The sequence below is a fragment of the Anomalospiza imberbis genome, chromosome 6 (assembly GCF_031753505.1).
Source record: "Anomalospiza imberbis isolate Cuckoo-Finch-1a 21T00152 chromosome 6, ASM3175350v1, whole genome shotgun sequence".
NCBI classification, from domain to species: Eukaryota; Metazoa; Chordata; class Aves; order Passeriformes; family Viduidae; genus Anomalospiza; species Anomalospiza imberbis.
Genome location: NC_089686.1, coordinates 37,467,473 through 37,484,035, shown reverse-complemented (window position 1 = coordinate 37,484,035; position 16,563 = coordinate 37,467,473). Strand labels below are relative to the sequence as shown.

General features: G+C 38.9%; 1 long non-coding RNA gene across 1 annotated transcript in view; it reads right to left on the bottom strand.

Annotated features, from left to right (window-relative positions):
• Window positions 1-2,152: 2,152 nt before the first annotated feature.
• LOC137475795 (uncharacterized) overlaps window positions 2,153-16,563 on the bottom strand; it is a 28,172-nt gene continuing 13,761 nt past the window's right edge. Inside the window, exons 3-4 of the long non-coding RNA XR_011000081.1 lie at window positions 5,150-5,175; window positions 2,153-4,171 (exon numbers count right to left, since the gene is read on the bottom strand). This is a non-coding gene — a long non-coding RNA (uncharacterized lncRNA). The remainder of the gene's footprint in view (window positions 4,172-5,149; window positions 5,176-16,563) is intronic.

Below are 16,563 nucleotides of genomic sequence, written 5' to 3'. Positions count from 1 at the left end.
CTCTTAAGTCTGTATGTACTTTGTGTTATCTTCTATAATAGCCACAAAATCTCTGAGGAGGCACCAGCTTCTGTCCTCCTCTAGATACCAGCAGTATCAAAGAAACAATGAGAGAAACAAAGCCAAATATTTTGTAGTCTGGTTGTCAAAACAATCCTGTGGGAAACAGAGTCACACTTTCAAAGGCAAATACAAGATTTGGACTTGGGTCTCCAATGTCTCAAATGGGAGAGGCAATACTACCACCTCTAGCACCTATTTCTTCCTCCAGACTGCCTGATTTAATTTTTTATGACTAGTCTAACCTTTGTTTTATAATCTCTCTTTATAGATTAAAGATAATTAGGGAGCTAAGCTGCTATTTATAGAAACATAAGATATATTCCCAGTCGAACACAATACTTGCTAAAAATAAAATCACTCTAGCTAATGAAAAGAGAAAATTAACCATAGCCAATTAAAAAAAGAATAGATGAGTGGGAAACAGGCCTGAGAAGGAATATTGAAAGCTTTCATCATTCAATACATTATTAATCAATGTAATTAAGAAGTAATTAACATTCTAGTGCCCAGTTTTTTTTATGGTTTTGTTAGTCCACAGAGAAAGTAAAACATGATAGTGCAGTCACTGTCAAGAAATTTAAAAGAAAAAAAGCTTTTAAATTCTTCACATCAGGTATACAATATTCTCAAGGAGGGTAAAGACATTCTGAAAGGGTTGCTGTTAGAGCCAATCAATATGGCTCGGAAGGTCCCTTGATAACATCTCCCTTCTCCCCTCCAGATTCCCACTCTGGAAAGTTCAAGACACAGAGAAGTGTGCTTGTGCCTCAGTTTCCCAGAAAACTTTTTTTCCCTTTTAATTACATTGAAAATAGGCATCAAAAATAGCAGACTAAAGGAAAGGACTAGGGAAATCTCTCTAGAGTGCCTTGTTTGTTTTCTCAGGTCTCAGATTTGCAAACACACCTGTTTGCAAAGAGAGCTACACTGACAGCTTTAACTCCATGACACACAGGCACTGGAGCCTGTAATTTTTCCTGACACCCACAGTGCAATCCCCAGAACAGAAAATCAAGTTTAGGACAATTTCTTTTAATGTTCTGTAGCAAACATAGGGTAAGCCACTAGAACCATCTAACACTACCCTGAAATTATGTATGATAACAATCTCAAAGACAAACCTGAAAAAAGAGGCTATGGTTAGTACAGGTGATGAAGGATTTCACACATCACTTTAGCATCAATAGGCACTGAAAAATATACTAGAAACACAAAACAGTCTTCCATCTTTGTGGACTTAAAATGCATAATTTTATAGATGTGAAAAACATTATCAACCCTACAGCTGTTTTCCTAGTTATCTTTCTTAATTTCAAATCACATATGAAGCCAAGACCTCTGTTATGGCCCTGGGATCTGCAGTTAGAACAGAATCCCCAAAAACTTTGAGTTTGGGCTCACATAACCATGTCCAAAAAGGAAGATCCTGAATCCATGGGAAGGGGCCCAGAAACCAACAGCATGCAAATATTCATGGGTCGCATGCACTGGAGGCTGTAGAGTTTCCCAAGTCAGACCTTGTTGATTTGCCTGAGAAACTGAGAAAGATGGAATGGACTTGTGGCCACTGAAAGCCCAGGCTCCCTAGCAGCCTGTCATGAAACCCAGCAGAGCAGTGCAGGCTGCACAAAAACACTGCTGAATCAGCCACCCAAGGAAGGAGGTTGAGGTAGTGGCAGCACTACATTGATCACCCCTGAGAGACAGAAACCACAGTCATGGGTGCTGTGTGTACTGCTGGCAGTGCCGACAAACAGGGCTGCAGCAGTCCTAAGTGGCAGAGTTCTAGGGGTGGCAGGAGGGGTCAAAGGGTCAAAGGGCTGTAAAACTGCTGTGGACCTTACAAGAGGCTATGTAAGCTTCTAGGAACAGGTGAAGTTGCCAGGTACCTCATTCACCTCCAGACAGACCTCCCTCTGCCAAGTGCATGTGTAGAACCGGTGCCAGGTTTGGGGAAAAAGAAATAAGATAAAGTAGCACAACTTTGAGGGAAGTAGCCACCAGAGCCCTCACTGACTGCAACATCCATTTTAAGGCCATGCATACAAGTGAACTATAAAGGTTAGGCACTTGAATCAACCTTTGGGGTCCAGGTTTGAATATCTGACTTCATTGTGCCTGCAACTTTAGGTATCTCTTCCTTTTAAATGGGCTTTACAGAGGTGAGGACACCTGTGGATGAAAAGCATAGGACAAGCATTATCATTCATAATAAGCAGGAGCTAACAAAAAATTTAATCGATTGTTCTAAACAATCCTCCAACCTTTTTTTTTTTTAATGCATCCCTTTTCCAGTGACTTCTGCTGTAAGGTAATATTTGCATGTGAAATGTGCAATTATGAGCTCAGAAGGGACAAATGAAATCACCTATTTAACTTTGTGACAATTACATGAAAACATAGCTCTCAAAAATACATGTCCTCATATAAGGTATGTCCAGATTATCCAACACATTAGAGAATGATTGTCATCATCAAACTTTAAAAGGTTTTACAGTTTTTTTTAAGTCTGTTAAATTGCAAAGAATTTGTGCAACTTTAGTTATTGCTATCCCACAGGTCCTCCTTTTACTTGAAATTCATCTCTAAAGCAGAAATTATGCCGTTTCAGTTATGTCATTGCTCTGAAAAAAACTTAATGGAGCTTTAACAACATACTGACGTGGTTTCTTAAGCAAGTAAATTCTCCTTTTTCACCCTAGTATCAGTCTGCATTAAGTGGTAGTTCCAAAAACTTCATCCATTATTCATTTAAGGTATTAGCACATTTGCACAACAAATCTCTCAGAGGAATACTTTGCAGAAAATTTGTGCTCCAGGGACAAGCAGTTTTTGGGAGGATTCAGAGACTATGGATGTTCAACACCAAACTAAGTTGCAAACTAAGTTTGTGAGCTGAAAACAATGTTTCTACCTGAGGACACATTTTTCAGCCACAGGTATCTTAGACACAATTGTAAATCCCCACTGACAAAAGCAGTCCTAATGAAATCAGATGCTTTCATTGAAACAACTATAGGAAATTACGACTTAAAATCTCTTTAATTTAAAATCCATTGTTATCTCCAGGACAACTGTTAATACTGACCAACATGTTCACTTGGTGGAGCTCGAAAATCAATACAACCTTACTCCTAACATTTAAAAATCCAGTTAACCACAATTAATCAACGTGAGATACAAACTGTCCTTTTTTTACAACAACACAATAGCAAAGACCATCCAATTTTGAAATTGTAGCATTGTTTCTGTTTTCTTAGTAAACATTTGTGACCAGGTCTAATTAATTTTTAACATTATGTCGTTATCAATATTTTTTAAAAGATGCATCAAAAATGAAAGCTCCTATCACTCAAGTAAAATAAACTAACAAACATCTATATATAATATACAAAATCTAAGGCTTTCCACAAGCTACCAACTTCCAGTGCCAACTACAATTAAAGCAGTTTTGAAAAAACAATTCTCTGATACACAACAGAGTGGTGAGCTGCTATTCTAATACCAGAAACCAGTCATAGTTCAAAATACATACAACAGAAGAGGGAGTCCCACTAAATTATTTTCCACTAGCAGGTATGTCTGTAGAAGAGGCTGAAACTCCAGACAGCTCAATAGCTTGCAGACATCAAATAAAGCACACCACACAAATTGAACAAATACAATAACCAGTCCTCAAAAAAACCCAAACCTCTTAAGGGTGTTCCAGCAGTGGAAAACTGCCTGCAGAAAGTTACACTTCATCTCTGATATTTCCCCTGTGCTTAGTAATATCAGTTTCTGAATTGGAAATGCTTTAGCCAGCGCAAAGTGAAGTTTGACTCAGAGCAATGGACATGTTCAGGCAACACAGTTTGACATTTGTCCCAAAGGCACATGGAAAATTGGTGTCCAGAACACAAATAAATTAGATCTTCCATCTTCTAAGCTGCTGCACAGTCTAACCTGTTCATATTTACCCTTGGATGCCCATAACCTAACAATCAATCACAGGATCCTCATCTGCTCATCTAAAGCATGGATTTTTCAGACAGCTACTTTTTAATCTTGTTGTCATGCTGACTATTACACCTTCTGCACAGTTTAAGCACAGGGTAGTTTTGTGGATCTTTGGGGGAAAGAAAAAAAAAAAAACTCTGATAAAAGTACTTGTTATATATAGCAGAGATTTGCCATGAGGAATGCATATCTCAAATGCACTTCCAGGAAGTAAAATTCTCCCACCCCTACATTCAGTGAAAATTCTCCCACCCCTACAGTCAGTGAATTTTCTATCTCTGATTTGTTTATCATTTTGAGACTAAAACAGTAATCTCTGTGTGTTTCTGCTGCAGTACTAGCTAAGACTGGTATATCATCTTGTACACTGAGTATCATGCCTGGTTTGACAGTGAAGATGCACACACAAAAAATGACAAAGCTATTATGAAAGACTCCCTAAAAAAGTTCTCTTTAAAATAGGGCTCTCCCTAAAAAATTTATATCTAAGCTGATGCTGTGCTCAATTAACTTGTTACCTGAAAGGCTATGCAATCTGTTACTTTAGCTCTTAATCATAAAAGAATGTCTCCTGTGGGTTTGAAATGTCAACTCTCTCTAGCAAATATCAAAATATTATTTCTTTTATATACTCATTTCAAAGTTACTCTTTAGCAAGGTTCCAAATTAACCAGTAACTACACATTGCAGTTAAAATTGCCTTCAGAGAGGCACATTCTCATTGGCATGTGTATGACTTCCCCCTTTAGAAGACATTTCTGCTATTTGTCCAAATCCCTCGAGGCATCTTCATGACAAATAGAAGTGAGCAGTGACATTTCTCAGTGCTTTTATTCCATTATAAGTAATGGAGCTTTCTTCAAACATAAGGTTTATTTAATACTGGCTATATGAATTGTTAAATCCTTAATGGAGATCTTTAACCCATTAAATAAGAGCCCAAACCACACATGAATTACTAAATATTTTTTTTCATTCAGGCACAACCCAGTTTCCTTTGTTTTCTTGACAGCTGAACAATATTAGGAAACTAAAATGTGGAAAATGTAAAAACTGAAGCAAGCCTCAGCTCACACTACATATTGACCCTCTTTCTGTCCATATAGACACCCCCTGCAAAAAGCAATTAAGCTAAAATCAGTCTTGAAATCACACAAAGAATCACAGTTGAGCTTAGCGAATTAGAAGGAAATCAGAGCATCTAAAGACCTTCAAAAAAATCTAATTAAACAAAAATTAAAACTGATGTGACCTCTATGAAACTTTGTGAGAGCTCTTTTTTACCATGTAATGTTTCTGATGATCACATTACAGTGATGTTGATGCTAAAGTCGATGTTTGTATCTCTTACAGATTTTAGCTTTTAGCATATACATAAGTTTAAGAAGATTAGTGTTTGATGCAATTGTCCAATTGCGTGCAATCAAAGTAATTAAGGCATGAATGCTTTCCAAATATCCATCCAATGCTACCAGTTACAAAGTTAAGCATGACAACCAGTGGAAAGAACTTTTAAGCAGCAGTGCATTAGACAAGGCAGAACATGTTCCTGTTATAGGAGGTGCAAATTTCTCTCTCAGCCCAAACATGGCCTCAGTGCCAGCAGAGGCAGATTCTTCTCAGTCTGTGAGCTGAAGATGGAGTGCAGAGAACACAACCACTCCACTGACACGAGAGGTCCAAGACAGGAAGCAGGTAGCTGAAAGCACATCACTGCAATCAGTGGACCATTCTCTATACAGCTATAGATAGAGCTATTCTCTTGATTTCTTTTCCCTGAGATTAATGTATCCAGGAAATAGAAAAGAGAATGGTTTCCACTCTCACTTCCACTACTTGTGTATTTCCTGTGTTGTTGGAATCATGTCTTGTAAAGAGCAACTTCTTTACTGGCTTTGAATCACACAAGCACCACAAGCATCACTCGCTGCTCATTCTTAAGAGCAAGAGGCTCAGTGAATGAAAAAGAACAGACAGGCTGTCAAGGTAAACCTTTAACACCTAATCCAAACTTTAACAAGAGCTGTCAGAGAAACTGGAACCAGCAGCTGAGGTGAAGAGCTGTGCCTTCCACTTGCTGTGTCACTTCTCACTATCTTGCTTTGAGAAGTTAGCCCAAACTGGATGTTGATGAGCATTTCAATTAGCAAAGATAATAGGGACCTTCCTGATGTTATCTTTTTTGAAGAATACCATCCTGTTTTGTCTTGTTTTCTCTATCATGCAAGTGAAAACATCTGTGAGAAAGCTTGCTCATAATAAATGTTTTGAAAAAAAGTTATCAGGATCAATAGTGCCAGCCTTTGAAATTAATGAAACAGGAGCCTCTCAGCCTAAACTGAGACGGATGGTCCCACAGTGCCTCATATAATTATAGTGACTCTAATCTTGCCTGATCAGCTTTTGTTATCAGCATCAATGGAATGACCCCATTTTTTGCTGAATTTTTCGTGCAGAATTGTGCACATGGCACTCTATGGGAAGAAAAGATGCATGTCCTGACCACATCACCATAGAAATATGGCTAGACAGGACCAAAAAGCCTGTGAATTGACAGACCCTGATAACCTGGATGGTCCTTCTTGTGTCCAGGAAGTACAGAAATGCTCAGGCATGCAGTTTGCCCATCAACCTGAAATTCTACCCATCCACACAGCTATCTCAATGCCAGCAGTACCTGAGCCATAGCTGGCACAGCCTCACAGTCTCAATTAGTTTACCCCAGCTGAATTAGACTGTTAGAGATGAATTTATGATGCTGTTTGTACAGAAGCAGCTCAAGGCCTAGCTGTGTATCAAGAGACAGAAGTGTAGAAATGCTTAAATACAGATGCCAGCTCCTGCAGGAGCTGAACTGAATTCCCTTTTTGCCACCTTCTGGACGATGATAGTGGTACAGCTAAAGACATTGCTAGCTTTTTTTTTTTTTTCTTCCTTAATTTTATGGTGCTAAAACTGATCTGTCATTTTCCAGTGAGATCTGAAACCATGGCTGCACATTTCCCTGCACTCAGGAGTAGATATGCCAAGCATCTAGCCTTCAGGATAGATACCTTAGGAACCTGAGGAACACTACAGGTAAATATAAACCTCATTGTCAGCTAAAGGTTTCTGTCCCTGTTAGCATCAGAATTTTATCCTCTTATCACAGAAAGAAACCAAGACTGATGAAAACTCTATGGCTTCTCATCCTCTTACTCCACAGAGAGGGGCCATAAAAAGAGAGGTCATCTAAAAATTCAATAGCGTATTTCAAGGTGTTTATTTATCCTTAACATTTCCATTAAAAGGTTCACTAATAAGTAACACAGAGGTAAAGGAGCTTGGGTAAAATCAACCACCTTCCCTGCTTTAGAGATGACATTTAGCAACTGGGACATTTTCAACACACTACTACTCCAAAGGACTCCACCGCTCAAAATAGTGTCCTGCATGAACAGATAAGGATACACAAACAAGGAGAGGTAAATCCTACAAAGCACTGCATTGCAGTGGTCAGGCAATTCCCCCAAGACTTCAGCCCCACCACTTGTTTCATTCTCACTTGCCTATCCACAGGCAAGAGCCATAAGGAGTACACAGAACAGCCATCTTGACTTTCTCACTTTCTGTCTCACATTTCTGCTGCTTCCACTCTATTTATCATTCTTTCTTCCCTGTGTGTGCACATGTGTGAGTGCTAAAAGCCCTCTCTTTTGCATTCTAAGAAACAGATCTTTCATATGTTTCAGGATGATTGGCCCATTCACTGGTAATCACAGTCTGAGACCACTCTCTTCTACTCCTAATCTCTTCTTTTTATCATTCAAAACCTTTATCTAAATCTGAAACTATTACTGATTTAAATAATCCTGCTGACATAAATGAAAAAACCTGAGCACAGTTAACTCCTGAAAACTGGAGGACATTTCTTAATCAATTTAATACTTACATTAACAAATTCTATGACTTTCCTCTCTGTTGACAATGCTTCAAATAGAAGGAAAATACAAAGACAATTGAAAGTCCTCTAATAGAGCCTCAAAGTTATATTTGCCTTCAAACTGTTGGAGAAGAATCTAGAAGCAATTAAGGTAAGTTACCCCATTTCACAAGTATCTCTAGGATTTAAGGTTTTCCACGCTTTTGTTCACCAGCAGTTGAGGACATAAAATAAGAATAACCTGATTTAAAGAAAGGAACGTCTCTAAATTTCAAGCCGTTTTCAGAATCCTGAAGAGGATTTTGCTTTAGGATACATAACAATTTCTTTACAGTTGGGATACAAGTTAACATTAAGTTAGAGTGGCCAAAATAACATCTGAGGGACCTACACCAGCTCCAAATCGGCCTAAAGCCGTGTTTCACTCAATACCAGTGCCAGTCCACAGCATCCATGCTGGAATGCTCTTTTAAGTTATTGGAATTAATGAGAGAATTTTATTCCAAGATAATAGGAAGAAACATAAATTCTATTATTAACACAAACTATTATAGGCAAAATACCTCAACAAAAAGCCACATGCTTTGCCTTTGAATAGATAACTTTTAGGCTATCCTATGCTAAACATACAGAAAAAACAGCTAATGGTAATAATAAAATAGCTATTTAAGACTTTACGCATGCCTGCCCTAAAGGAAAGCAGGCTTTAGAAAAAGCCTTCTTTTTTTACTTTACTGCCATGAAAATATTTTCCTGACATTCCTGACCACACATTTAAGAGAACCAGAGATTTATTTGTGATAAGGAATATAAACCAGAAAAGGTGTATGCAAGGACAGAAGTTTCAATTCATTCCAAGCTGATCACAACAAGGTGTGTTAAATCGTTTTCAACTCTTTAATACCAGGTCTTAATTAAACACTTCTGGCTGTAACTGTGTATTCTGCAGGATGAATGCCTTGCATTTTTTGTTGGTATAACTTGAACAGCATCACTGAGTTATATTGCTGTTTTTGGTGGATATAATGATGGGGCAGACTGGATTGTGAGGACTCAAAGTGCAGATGGCATCTCCATTAAGATGATTCATGTTATCACATGATTAGGCCACAATAGCAGGGCTGCAAATGCCACAGTGCTTGTCAGAATCATCTCTTGCTGCATCCTCTCTGAGTGGTGCCAGTGACACATCCAAGACTTGTTCTGTGATACTCCAAGTGTTTAAGGACTAGAAAATGACACATGGAATAAATGGACATCCCAGGGGACCATTAACAGGCTATCAGGCTTTCACTTTTCATTTTGAGTTGACATCTAGGATAGGTTAATGACAATCGAAAGCCCTTTCTATCTGGCCTTGGGGGAACAGCGCTGATGAGTTACCCAAAGTACAAAAAGCCACAACACAAAAAAGACACTTTAAATGGGAATGAAAGTGGAATCTAAATCCTTAATAAGACAGTTCACACTCCAGACTTTCAGCTATGAAAATTTGTGTCATGAGTTGTTGATTGCCAGTTGTAGGAGATTCTTAGGGAGTCTAGGGACTACAATTGCAGGAGTATCAGTCACCAAATGAGATCAAGTGGTCTGGTCCTGTGATGGTGTCTGATTTGTCCCTTGCACATGCTGTCCTCAGTACTCTTTGTCTTTGATAGGAAGAAATTTCTGCTTGCTGACAAAGCACAGGTCTGTCTCTAGGTCTACCCAATGCACAGGGTAGATGTGTAGGATCTTAGCTGCCATCTGCAGGATGATACACGATGAATTAGTAAAGATAAGAAGACAGCAAAAGAAGTCTCCAAGAACCATCTTTTGCTTTTCTACCATTAATATTAATATCTGAATCCTTCCCTTACTCAGCTGTACCATGAATCTGAACAACTTTTAAGGAACATAAATGAAAATTAGAAAGAAGCACAGAGGTACTGAATTTTGTCCCTTTCCTAGGCCCATATGCCTTGGAAGCAGAATACTTCTATTGCAACCTTTACCCCACTGGTTGTGCTGCCTTCTTTTATTGAAACTATGGATTATTTTGTGTAACTCTTCAATTTGGATATACATTGCCCCATGGATTTACACATCAGGTTTAAATGCAGACATATTTTCTGCCTTGAATACAATTACAGACTGAAAATAAACACTCCAAGCAAACACAACATAAATCCAAAGTAAAGTCATAAAAAATACAAATCAAAAAATTAAGACAAAAATTATTGGCAGAGGGGGAAGAGTAATTTTAAGTTAAAATCAGTGGACAAGAGCAAACACATGAGCAGAAATTATATCTTTCAAGAGTAGGGGAATCTGTGATGGGACATGAAACTGATGTGAGACTGTGCAAAGCAGATATAGCCATGGAATAATACAAAAGTGGGATGAGCCGTTAAGGAAAGGACTACTCCAGAAGTTACATGAAAAAGGTAAAACTGAAGAAAAGCTCAGTAAAAGAAATTTGCAAGCCAAACAGCTATGTAGTTGTAAGCTATACAAAAAGGCACATATATATACTGGAAAACCTATCCAGAAAAATACACAATTGCAAAGCCACAACTCTCATTCACACACTCTCGTATGTGCCTCACAAAAAAAAAAAAAAATTTAGGTAAAGATAGCCCTCAAAAATCAGACACAGAATCACAGGAACACAACAGCCATCCACTCTAACTGAACAACCTATACATAACCTGGAAAAGGAAGAACCATCATCGCTCGAGGATGAAGTTACTTGATCTCTGTGACCTACAGCAGAAGCTGTTATTACATCTCCATAACACAAGCTGCTGGTGACAAGGTGAAACATCAATAATTTAGACAGTTTTCCCACACAAAGAAATTTAAAATCATTACATGACAGCTTTCTCCTGCTACTGTGTCAGGTGAGGAACACAGGAATGCGCTCTTGCCCACACACCAGCACTTCACCTGGCCTAAGGAAGTTATTTCTTCTCTCATTCAAATATTCTGCAATTACATATACTTACATATGTATTTATGCATCCTATGTACAGTCTTTTATTAATTGCAGCCTCCATAATATATCTAAATGTTTAAGCCTCTACACATGGCTTTTCTCTGGAAATTGTTATTCTGTCCATGCTTTGAAGCACTTGCAGAACTCTCCTTCAAAGACAGGAAAGGTTCCTTTTTTTCTCATTCAAGTAGTTTTAACAACTTGATATTTGGTATCAGGCCACCTTTCAGGGTAAGCTGCCCCCCGCAACAAGATCTACTGGGAAGGTACTAAGTCAAGCAGCAACAGGAGGTGACAAGGTATGAATAAATGATGCAAAAAAAGAAGGTACATCTTCCAGGGTATATTTTTTGATTTGAGGTTCTCCTAAAGTCTAAGAGAATAAGAAACAAACATGACTAAAGGAACTGCAGAGAAATGGTGCCAAGTAGATGTTGGTAAACATAGCTGCAGTGAGGCTGTATGGCAGGACTATTTGTTTTTTAAAGTAGATTAACAACTGCAGCATATTCCATCACTCTTCCTCAATCACTTTCCATTATCATTCCTCTGATTTTACCTTCACTGGAGTCACGAGGGAAAATGCTCCTGATTGACTAATCCATAAGAAAGAAGAACAGCAGCACAAAAGCAGGGCAGAGTACTGTGGATTTAACCAGCCACTAGGGTGGGTTCAGCAAACCTCTTCACAGAACAGATCACGTTTGAATGAAGATGAGACAAACAAAATACAGCAATAATAATTCAAGCAAACTTAAAACCACAGCACTGGTGACTGAGGGAGAATGTAATTTAGAGTACAGGTCTTGATCCAGAAGAGCAAGCTGAATTTCTCTCTTTTTCTCATATTCTGAGTAAATACCTGAACAATTCAGATACCAAACATTAAATAATTAGGTATCAGGCAATTCTTTGACATATTAAGTTTACTTTTCACTAGCTTTTACTATAATCATCTGGAAATAAAAATACTTTGTTCTAAATGAAACATTAAACTGAAGCCAAATGAAAATATTTCTAGTTCTAGTTTGGGGGGACAGGAAGAACTAAAAATAAAAGTTACTTCAATCTTGTGTTTTGCTTAGTGAGACCTAGGATTTGGAAAAAGTGTAAGTCAATAGACCAATTTCTATACATCCCTTCTTAGGAACTACAAATTTGTATAGGTTTATTTTTAAAGCACCACATACAGCCCACTGCACTATAGAAATGATGAGCAGGCTACACTACTTTAGCCTCTTGTGATCCTTGTAACTCACAAATTACGCAGGCACCCCCAAAAAGAAGCCAAGTGACCAAAAGTATCAGCAGGAAAAAAATGTTCAATCTTGTATTTCTTCTGCTACTGCTGTAACCAAGCATTTTTAGGGCACAGGTTACACTTCAGTCAGCTACACGTCACTACAGCTTGCATATTCAGTGTCTCATTCAGTGCCCCACATATGTGTATTATTTATGGACTAGTTGACAGCTGGATGGGTAGTTAGTGCTACCCACCACATCTGCACTCTAAGTTGCCAAGAAGCAGATACCACTGACTGCTAACTTCTACTTGCTACCTACTGGGGACATAATTCATAATCAGTCTTGGTTTCTGATAGGAGAAGCAGTACACTTTTTAAAAACATCTGACAGACAGTCACGAAACACCAGAAAATGCTGGGAGAGATGGTCTGTCTGTATGTACAGTTGCCAAAAGCACTACCATAAGAGCAGAGATGTGATGGAAGCACCCTGCTGTGGCACAGTCAAGGACACAATCTGCCTGCATACAGCTGTCCCCTCCAACCCCAGGCTCCACAAAAGGCAGTGAAATTCGAAATGGTGTGAAAGAACTCATAGACCATCTTCAGTAATTCCAAGAAAAACAGCCCATCAAGCTGGTGGTTTTTTGGTCCTGTCAAAAATATAATGACGGGGGGGAAAAGGGAAGAAGCATTAAGGATCAGGGATGCGCTGGTCTTTGGCATCAGCAGGATTTGGCTTCCACTCTGCTGCCACCTGGAATGAAGAGAAATTGCTTCCACTTCACCTCAGGATTTTCCATAAACAAGATACAATTATATATGAAACAGGCTAGAAGAAACAAAGACAGCACTAATGGAGCTCTAAAAGGGTTTTGTTAAAGCAGAGAGCATGAGCTTAGCTGTTAATAGTGAAGCCACTGGAAACAAAATGTCAGCAGATTCACACCTGTCATTTGCTCTCCCATCCCATGTCTCCCCATCCTGATCCCGTGGAGGCATAGAGTCAGCAAAACTCACACAGGCACCGTGCTTAATTCACCCAGGCAGCTGGGACCATACACTTCTCCAGTCCTTCTCTCTCTATCCCATTTTCTCCACTAAGCAATGATCCCGCTGCTGAATGGTACACGCTTCCGCAGGAGAAAAGCTCTTCTCTACTTGCTCTCCCAGTGCGAAGGGGAGAGCCTGAACAGTGAGAGCTGTCAGTTCATATCTTTATTTGCCACTCAGCTTATTTCCTGATTCCTAAAATGAAGCTGCAGCTGCACTGGATGGTTGTGCTTAAATGCAAGCCTCCGGAGATGGGAAAGTGCTGACTGCTGAATTGCCCTCTTTCACCTTATTCTCATGCCATTCTCTACTCTCTCAACTTTTCTCCCCATCCCCACTCCCTCCTGTTCAAAGGGGAACCAGCAACCTGTCTCCTTTGAATTTTTTGTACAAGTTGTCCTTGATGAGTGCTCCCTGATATGCTCCTCCAAAATTATATCTACACTAGCTTCCTCAAGCTTAAGGGATCTGGAAGTCCAAGAATTCGGGCCTTGTATGTATGCAATTAGTTCTCATCATTCCCACCCCACACCAAAGAAACATATATGTGTTTCATGTATTTTATTCATGTTCTAATAATTTCATGTTACCCAAAGAAAGCCTCTGTACTGCAGCCATAGTCCTACAAGGCACCAGCCTTGACACCAGACCCAGGCTCCCGGCTGTATCTGAAGTCCCAGAGAATTCCACTCTGACATCAATCCTTGCAAGTGATATGACTTAGATCATTGTCTGTATTTTTATAATCATGCAGCAAAGTGAAAATATTAGGCAACTATTTTTAAACAAAACCTGGGTATTTTTCAAAGCTTGCTGGGAAATCTTTATAAAATTAGCTATGAAAAGGAGGCAAAAAATGTATTGTTTTCAGAACATAAGAGAGGAGGAAGAAAGAGAAGTCAAGTCCAATCTACAATCTTTAAATGAAGTCACGTGAAAGTTAGGGGTTTTACAAAACCTCCTCTCCTGCCACTTTCCTACATGATTAAAATCATACATTTAAACAATCTGTTCTTCCTTCTTCCCTCCCCTCTGCCAGAAGATATAATTTAAAGATTTTGACTTCTGGCTGTCCAAACAAAATGTTGCACAGCAACAGCCACTACTGCTATCACTGGAGCAAAATAGATCTGAGCCCTCCAAAATCAAATTTGAATGTTTCCCTGTTTTTACAGTGTGTGGGTGAGAAATTCAGAGTCCACAGGTCAGACACGGCTTACGACTGCATTTTGGATAGACAGAGTATCAATCTGGCAAAAATGAGCCCAGTGATTTCTTGGATTCTAATGAGATCAACTCAGGCTGTTATGTATGTTATGCTTGCGTACCTGAAAGGTCTGCAGGTACTACAGTAAGAGGTGATCTACCATCCCTCTCAAATAATCAGTCCCCTGTCCTTACACACACCAAAATACAAGTTACAGTTCCCCATCCTAGAAATCAGTTCAGACTCCAAAAAGCAAACACTGTTCTTGTTCCAGCACCAAGTTATCCTAACCCAAAGAAACAGTGAGTGCACCCGTTGCCAAATGCGGCAGGCAACAAAATGGTTAAAGCACCAACGAGCACAGCCTGGACATTTCGTGTTCCCTCCCACGCCTGAGCCAAAGGCCTCTCTGAACCAGCCCCCTCCCCATGCTGGGCCATCACCAGAGTGGGTTGGTCACAATGTCCTGTCAAACTATGAAGTCATGTCCAAGTGGACTTTTTCCTTGGAGCTGGGAGTACCAATCTTTTCCTTAGTGCATTGAGAGGGACATTAATTCTGTGAGTCACACTGGTAAATTTATGTCATCATGAGCTCAAAAGAGAAAAGGTAATTAATGCAAAAAAGAGGAAATAAGTGGGTGAAATAAAGAAAGATGACAGTAAAACTGAGCCTTGTGATCATGAAGCAGTGCTGGGACAGAAGGCTGCTCCTGACATTACACACTATGAACCATTTAGCTACAGAAGGCACAATTCCCATGTCCTTCCATGAGGATTTGGAGTGTGCAGACCTCCTCAGAAACATCCCAGAACCCCTCTCTTCTCCCATCTATAGTTAAAATCTCCCATCCTGCTTCTAGCTAAATCAGCCCCCTGCCTCGTACTTGCACAGGTACCCGCATGCACACCCCCTGGCTCCCACACAGCTTTCCTCTCTTTTATGAACTGAAGTTTAGCACCAACCTGTAATGTAAAGTGCACAGTAGAAGGGCAACATTTTCTGGTTTTCCTCTTCTCCTACAAATATTTTCAACTGTAAGATTATACTAGGATTTTAAATATAGCTAAAGATACCTTTTTACTCTCAGGATAAGTTTGAAAATCTGAAAAAAAATACACATTAAAAATACACAATAATGAAGAAATAAAAAGCCATACTCATTCAAATTTTCTTCAGCTTTGGTTCACTTTATAATGAAATTGAAGATCCTGGCTTGGCAAAAATAACACAGGTAGAAGCACTGAAGTATAAAAAGTAGAAAAGCCTTATACTTCAAAATTCTTGCATAACGCTTATATAAGAGGTACAGCAGTTGACATGTAATACGTCCTGAACAACCTTCTAGAAGGGATCCCAGTTCTTAGATGCATGTATCCAACAGAGAAAAACAAAATGGAACAGGCTTGCCTTCAGAACCAAGTCTCTATTAAAGCTTGATTGCATTAACTGAATCCAAATTCTTGGAAAGCCACTTTGAAGTCAGTGTAGCTGCCAGTGACACTGGAAAAATTACATGATTGTGCCTTCAAGTCAAAATTCAGAGAGCTTTTTCCTCCAACTCTTGTGCAAGCCAATACTAATCCCACAGGAGCAAAACCAAATGAGTATCTGACAAAAGCATTGTGTAGATTATGTAGACTACACAAATACTTCTAAGAAAATTACAGGGAAAATATATTTGATTGCTACCAGTATGAATTGAACTTTTCAGAACTTCCTGTCACCTTGCAAAGAGACTGATAGAAAATATTGATACCTCCAATTCTCATAATTGTGACCAGACTTCTCAAAAAAAACAATCACTTCATATTCATATACTCCACCATCAACACACAAGTACAGTTCACAGCCAGAGGTTAAAGCCTAAGAATTTTAGAATATAGATAAAAAACCTCAATGCATTAATATCTAGGAAGGAAAACTGCTCTCAATGCTTGGAGAGCTCACATTTTAGTTCTATTAAGAAAAATGGGAGTTTCAAAGTTAAACTGATGGAAAATGAACACTGAATTCAATGTCTCAGGGAAAAAAAACCAGTAGTGTTATCTAAAAAAGAAAAATAAATAAAAATCAAAAATGGGATCTTTGTACAATT